This window comes from Procambarus clarkii, chromosome 30 (assembly GCF_040958095.1).
Source record: "Procambarus clarkii isolate CNS0578487 chromosome 30, FALCON_Pclarkii_2.0, whole genome shotgun sequence".
Classification (NCBI taxonomy): Eukaryota; Metazoa; Arthropoda; class Malacostraca; order Decapoda; family Cambaridae; genus Procambarus; species Procambarus clarkii.
In genome coordinates, this window is record NC_091179.1 from 14,640,638 (window position 1) to 14,648,063 (window position 7,426).

Here is a 7,426-nt window from a genome sequence, read left to right on the forward strand (position 1 = left end):
AAATGTCTTCGAAGACAAGAATACTCCGCCAAACGTCACCACTTTCTGACCATGAAGGAGATTGTAGTACGAAAGAATTAATAAGACAAGAGACTCAGTTTCAGCTTCAATAGGTAGGAAAGTTTGATTCAGACAACCGGAGAATCTGTTGTCTTTTGATAGCTTGCGTAGGTGAACACGGAGGGGGTAAGATAGTGCTAGTAAAGGAGGAGGAGGAGGGGAAGGTGTTGTCGGGGCGAGACGGAAGAGGAGGGAGTGGAAGAGAGTTAGAAGTGGAATAATGGTGGAAAGGGGTGAGAGCCGCAATGGAAAAGTGAGGTGACTTAAGAATTTTGTGTCAACATGGCACATACGTCAGGCTGCGAGCAGCCGCGTCCAACAGCCTGGTTGATCAGTCCAGCAACCAGGAGGCCTGGTCGACGACCGGGCCGCGGGGACACTAAGCCTCGGAAGCACCTCAAGGTATGGCTATGAGGGTGACCACTGGTTCTGCCCTCCTGGTCTCCTCTGAGGGCTGGTGCTGCCCTGCTGGTCTCCTCTGAGGGCTGGTGCTGCCCTGCTGGTCTCCTCTGAGGGCTGGTGCTGCCCTCCTGGTCTCCTCTGAGGGCTGGTGCTGCCCTACTGGTCTCCTCTGAGGGCTGGTGCTGCCCTCCTGGTCTCCTCTGAGGGCTGGTGCTGCCCTGCTGGTCTCCTCTGAGGGCTGGTGCTGCCCTCCTGGTCTCCTCTGAGGGCTGGTGCTGCCCTACTGGTCTCCTCTGAGGGCTGGTGCTGCCCTCATTATGGCTAGACAGACAGACAGAACAGTTCAGTAATGCACAAATTAGATCAAGGCGGCTGGTGTGGAAATGGACGAGCATTCACCGCTGATCTTGGCAGCGGTTTGTACTGTGGCAGTACCAGAGGTAGGTTGTCACTATCCCTGTCTCTGGTACTGTCTATGGCCCTCACCATCCCTGTCTCTGGTACTGTCTATGGCCCTCACCATCCCTGTCTCTGGTACTGTCTATGGCCCTCACCATCCCTGTTTCTGGTACTGTCTATGGCCCTCACCATCCCTGTCTCTGGTACTGTCTATGGCATCACCATCCCTGTCTCTGGTACTGTCTATGGCATCACCATCCCTGTCTCTGGTACTGTCTATGGCCCTCACCATCCCTGTCTCTGGTACTGTCTATGGCCCTCACCATCCCTGTCTCTGGTACTGTCTATGGCATCACCATCCCTGTCTCTGGTACTGTCTATGGCCCTCACCATCCCTGTCTCTGGTACTGTCTATGGCATCACCATCCCTGTCTCTGGTACTGTCTATGGCTCTCACCATCCCTGTCTCTAGTACTGTCTATGGCATCACCATCCCTGTCTCTGGTACTGTCTATGGCCCTCACCATCCCTGTCTCTAGTACTGTCTATGGCATCACCATCCCTGTCTCTGGTACTGTCTATGGCCCTCACCATCCCTGTCTCTGGTACTGTCCATGACCTCACCATCTTCCCAGACATGTTTGGAAAGCATTACGTGACGGACAAGATACAGAACTCTGGTCTCATAAATGAGAATCATGTTGGGAATTATCAGGGAAGCGCGCCAAGCTGTAACGACTATAGAGCACTTGGAAGGGGTCAGGATAAGGACTTGGGATGGGACGAAGGAAAGGAATGGTGCCCAGATTAGCGACAGCTATAATGAGCTCCGAAGCACTAAGAGGTTATTTACAATAATAATCATTGAGAACATTTGTGAAAATATCGAAGCTCGCAAACTGTTTAATAAATGTCAAGAAAGCCGTTGTTGCTATTGACAGATGCACAGGTTTCGTTAGTGGTTGCATAAATGCTTGATCCAAAGTAGTAGAGAGATGGGTCTCTACCTGGAGCCTTATACTGGGTTCAAACATTGGGAAAAGAAAACACAGGTGATGGGTGGGTACTAAGTGGGTATTGGGTGGGTACTTAGTGGGTATTGGGTGGGTACTTAGTGAGTTCTGGGTGGGTACTTGCTTGGTACATTCCCTCTAGACACCTCTCTTATGAAAACAGACACAGAGAACTCAGTTTCTATTTCCTATCAAGGCGAGGAGACAGGTGGAACACGACTGAACTGAACACATTTATGACAAGGGTTTAACAAGGGCAACAGGGCTCTGAAGAACACAAAGTCGAACACGAAACAATGTATTCGACCAGAGGAAGAAAAAGCTAAACATCGGATTGGTAATGAGGCTGTTGACCTCTGGAACAAGTTGCCAAGTAACACCACACATGCAACCGTCCTGGAAGCTCTCCAGCATAGGATGGATAACTACATAAGTGGGATGGATAACTACATAAGTGGGATGGATAACTACATAAGTGGGATGGATAACTACATAAGTGGGATGGATAACTACATAAGTGGGATGGATAACTACATAAGTGGGATGGATAACTACATAAGTGGATTGGATGGATAACCACATAACTGCATTTAGAATGTTATACTTATTTAAAGAGGTATTTTATATTGCTATTTCAACCCGTCCTCCCAATAGAACGTCGCATTTTGACGTATATTCAACCTACGGCCAAAAATCGTCGTACTAGAAAATGGTCGCCGCTCGCCAAACATTCAAAACTGTTTTTTCTTTTGGGTCCTGTGGTAGGTTAGGATCAGGGCACTATAGTACGCCAGTTTCTTGACGTGGGGAACCTTAGAAGGACTGGCTGACTATTTTCAGTTAGCACCTCAGTGAACGACTAGGGTTTAGGTGATGAGCAGGTGGTGGTGGTGGGTGACTTGATGAGTCCCCCTGGAGGAGGAGGAGGAGGATGATGATGAGCATCTAACACAGGTGAGAGGGGAATGAGGATGACTCCAAGTAGCACGGGCTATGGTGAGCCCGTAGTGGACTCACCTGGCACAGGAGCGGGGCTGTAACTGAGGCGTAACCTCGTTAGCACAGCAGCGTATATACAAAGGGTAATGGGCAAAGTTTCTTTCACCCTGAATGCCCCTGTTACCTAGCAGTAAATAGGTACCTGGGAGTTAGTCAGCTGTCACGGGCTGCTTCCTGGGGTGTGTGTGTGTGTGGTGTAGAAAAAAAAGTAGTTAGTAAACAGTTGATTGACATTTGAGAGGCGGGCCGAAAGAGCAAAGCTCAACCCCCGTAAACACAACTAGGTGAATACAACTAGGTGAGTAAAGTGAGTATACACAAATAATAATTCGTTTTGTCGGTGACAGGAAGCCTGTGGATGTATGTACTGTAGGCTTGTATCAATGTCCTCCCCCAAGGTGGAACTACTGACCCTCCCCATGATGTAACCCCACATCAGTTGACTAACTCCTAGGTACCTATTTACTGCTAGATGAAGAGGCGCATTAGCTGAAAGGAAACGTGCCTAACCATTTCTGTCCCGCCCGGAGATTGAACCCGGGATCCCCGAGGGTGAGTCGAGAACGAAGCCAACTGTACCACGAGACCCCAAGTGAAAAATTACCTATCTCTTCATGTCATATTTACTCCCTTGCTTTGTGGAGTTACTATAAAATTAAGCATATTTAAAAACACATAAAACTATTTTAAAAATCCTGTAAAAAACATTTAAATCCAAAGAAATAATCAAAACAAAAACTTTTTTTTTTACAAGAATTCCTCAGGAATTTCAATCACCTTTTTTCACGTAAATACCGAAATAAAGATGCCAACGCAGAGCAAAAATTCTCGCCTGGTTCCCCCCAAAAAAGGCCCAATAAAAACAAGTGAGCATCAGCGAGAGGGCTGGTTCAGACCCTTGTTTGCGTCAGTCATCCCCTGCTAGCGATTGGTTAAATCTGCCGCGTGTGAGATCTTTGAAGACGGGTTCTCTTTCTCCCCCTTGCCCAAGGCGCCTCAATAGCCTATTGTGTTAGGGGAATCTTTGTGGTATTACCAATACCTCAACCTGATTTTTGTCTATATCCTGCTGCTGGCGAGCATGCGTAAGGGAATCGTCGAGGGGAGATGGAAACAGAGTGGAAAGAAACACAGGAGAGAGGGAAGGAAGAAGTGGGGATAGATAATGGGGAAATGGGATAATGGAAGGCAAATATTACGAAATAATGGTTCCCCCGATATGCTTTATTGATGTTGATAAAGCCTTAGATCTTTTATGTTACAGACAAACACACAAGCGAGTTTTTCATTGCGTAAAAACTCAGTATTTTCTAAATTTATTTGATACACATGTTTTTGTTAGTTAAGTCTCAAAATACACGATTCCTGAGCATTCTAGTCGGCCAGGGGAAGCAGGGAACGTTCTAGCAACGTTGGTACTTTTCAACTGCTGAAAATCAATGGATTATATGTAATCCCATCTGATCGTTTGGATGTTTTTAGTTCAGGATTGAAACCGTTCGGCAGCGCGTCCACTAACCAGTCCTCAGACGTAGTCCATTCCATCCAGCGGCCGACCCCATCGACGCATTCATCAGTTGTAACATGCTGTTTATTGAGAATAAGAATTTTCTCAAATATAAAATAAAATATTGTTATATATTAGCATAATGTGCATGTTTAGCCATTGGTTAGGTTAGGTGATTAGGTTCTGTTGGCGATTATTTGTATTTGTAGTACGTGGGTGTGAAGCATTTACAGCGTTGTGGTTCGAACAAAAGTCGTCAGTGAAGCACTTGTTCCGAAAGTGTTCGGACGTCATCAGTTGTGAGTCTTGAGTAAAGCGTTTTTCTTTCGTAAACAGTTGACGAGGACGGGCTGTTTTGATGACGAGGACGGGCTGTTTTGTTGATGAGGACGGGCTGTTTTGTTGACGAGGACGGGCTGTTTTGTTGACGAGGACGGGCTGTTTTGTTGATGAGGACGGGCTGTTTTGTTGACGAGGACGGGCTGTTTTGTTGACGAGGACGGGCTGTTTTGTTGACGAGGACGGGCTGTTTTGTTGATGAGGACGGGCTGTTTTGCTGACGAGGACGGGCTGTTTTGTTGATGAGGACGGGCTGTTTTGTTGACGAGGACGGGCTGTTTTGTTGATGAGGACGGGCTGTTTTGTTGATGAGGACGGGCTGTTTTGTTGACGAGGACGGGCTGTTTTGTTGATGAGGACGGGCTGTTTTGTTGACGAGGACGGGCTGTTTTGTTGACGAGGACGGGCTGTTTTGTTGACGAGGACGGGCTGTTTTGTTGACGAGGACGGGCTGTTTTGCTGACGAGGACGGGCTGTTTTGTTGACGAGGACGGGCTGTTTTGTTGACGAGGACGGGCTGTTTTGCTGACGAGGACGGGCTGTTTTGCTGACGAGGACGGGCTGTTTTGTTGACGAGGACGGGCTGTTTTGCTGACGAGGACGGGCTGTTTTGTTGACGAGGACGGGCTGTTTTGCTGACGAGGACGGGCTGTTTTGTTGACGAGGACGGGCTGTTTTGCTGACGAGGACGGGCTGTTTTGTTGACGAGGACGGGCTGTTTTGCTGACGAGGACGGGCTGTTTTGTTGACGAGGACGGACTGTTTTGTTGATGAGGACGGGCTGTTTTGTTGACGAGGACGGGCTGTTTTGCTGACGAGGACGGGCTGTTTTGTTGACGAGGACGGGCTGTTTTGTTGACGAGGACGGGCTGTTTTGCTGACGAGGACGGGCTGTTTTGCTGACGAGGACGGGCTGTTTTGTTGATGAGGACGGGCTGTTTTGTTGACGAGGACGGGCTGTTTTGCTGACGAGGACGGGCTGTTTTGTTGACGAGGACGGGCTGTTTTGTTGACGTGGACGGGCTGTTTTGCTGACGAGGAATGAACACTGGTTTGATTGTGTTGATCAAACACAAAGTTGATTGATCACTGGCAGCGGATTGTCCCTTCTGCTTATGATTTAAAAACAAATCATTTGACTCACAACACATTACGTTCGATCTTTTCAGGAATAATATCTCGTTTACTCTATACGCCGCTCGTCCTCATCAACGTGGCTTAATGCTCGTTAATCTAGTCGCCAAATCTCGTGTTTATGAATGAGACAACTTATACCCGACCCTTCCTCAGGCTCCTGAAACCTGCTTCGTCTCTTATGCTCTTAATACATTAAGGTATAAGGCTCTTCACTGTTTTACATCTTGTAAAACAATCTTATGTAAAATATCCTAAATTTACATTGTATTATTTGTTTTATTCCGACCTGATTTTATTATGGTTAATGTTTTTAATTCTTGTCCAGTGTCAGCCTTGTAATTCTGGCTTCTTTCGTGTGAATTTAATCTCATATTGACACAATATGAGTGTTTGTTTTCATATAAAAGATGGGAGAGGGGGGGGGTGAAAAACAGGGGGTTGCCACTGGGGGGGGGGGGGGGGCGGGGGATAGGTCATTGAACGTTGGGGTGAGGCTTATGGAAGGATAGGCAGTTATCGCCCTGCCATGGTGGCCAATTTAGACAAGTTATCAACTGTAATAACTTGGGATCCGCTTTGTTAATTAAGTTCTTACTCAGCCAAAGTAGTGTAGTAAGTTAGCATGGCCTACCTCTGGAGAACGGGGGGGGGGGTGAAGGGGGTTTGGGGGGTTGGGGGGTGCTATCAAGCCTTGCTGGGGGGGGAGGTGGGGGAAGTAATTGCAGTATTACCTAGTTAACGTGTTTCCTTGTATAAATGTTATCTTAGAAGATAGTGTCAGTTAGCGAAGATAAGAACCTCTACAGTTGGGTCTTCTACACACTGTTGCCATAACTCTGCAACCTGGGCCTCTTGCAACCGGTCCCTAACACACTGTTGCCATAACTCTGCAACCGGTCCCTAACACACTGTTGCCATAACTCCCGCTTACACCAACATTAACGCCACTCACCCTTAACTTACCAGCTGATCAACTTACCCACGATAATCCACTATTTAGCCCATCATTCCACTTCAACCGTAGTAGCTATCAGCCTCAACTTCAATAAACCGTGTTTGTGCTCGCTAATCCGGAAGTAAATATACAACGGCTCCCGCTAATCCGGACCTCTAGCTGTATCCGGAAGCTTGGGTCTCGTCCGGACATAGGTGCTATAACTCTATTTAATGTGTTCTTGTCGTCAGATATCCGGCTCGCTCTGGGGTGTCTGAGAGTCACCTTCCTTGTAAGTAAAATGAAATAAGAGTTTTGTAATAGGTATCATAGTGGTAGTTATTAGGAAGAAGGGAGGGACGGGGTAGTTAGCAATGAAGGAGAAGGTAGTTAACAGTGGGGAAGGGGGCAGTTAACAGGGGAAGGGAGGGGGGGTCTAACAGGGAGGATAGAGGTTAGTTAACAATGGGAGGAAGGCAGGGAGAAGGTAGTTAACAGGAAGGGAGGTAGGTTAACATGGAAGGGAAGGGATAGTTAACAGTGGGAGGCAAGGGTTGGTGGTGGCAGAGGCTGCAAGGAATAGATGGTGGCAGAGGGTAGTGGCAGAGGATGGAAGGTGGAGGGAGGGCCAGTTGC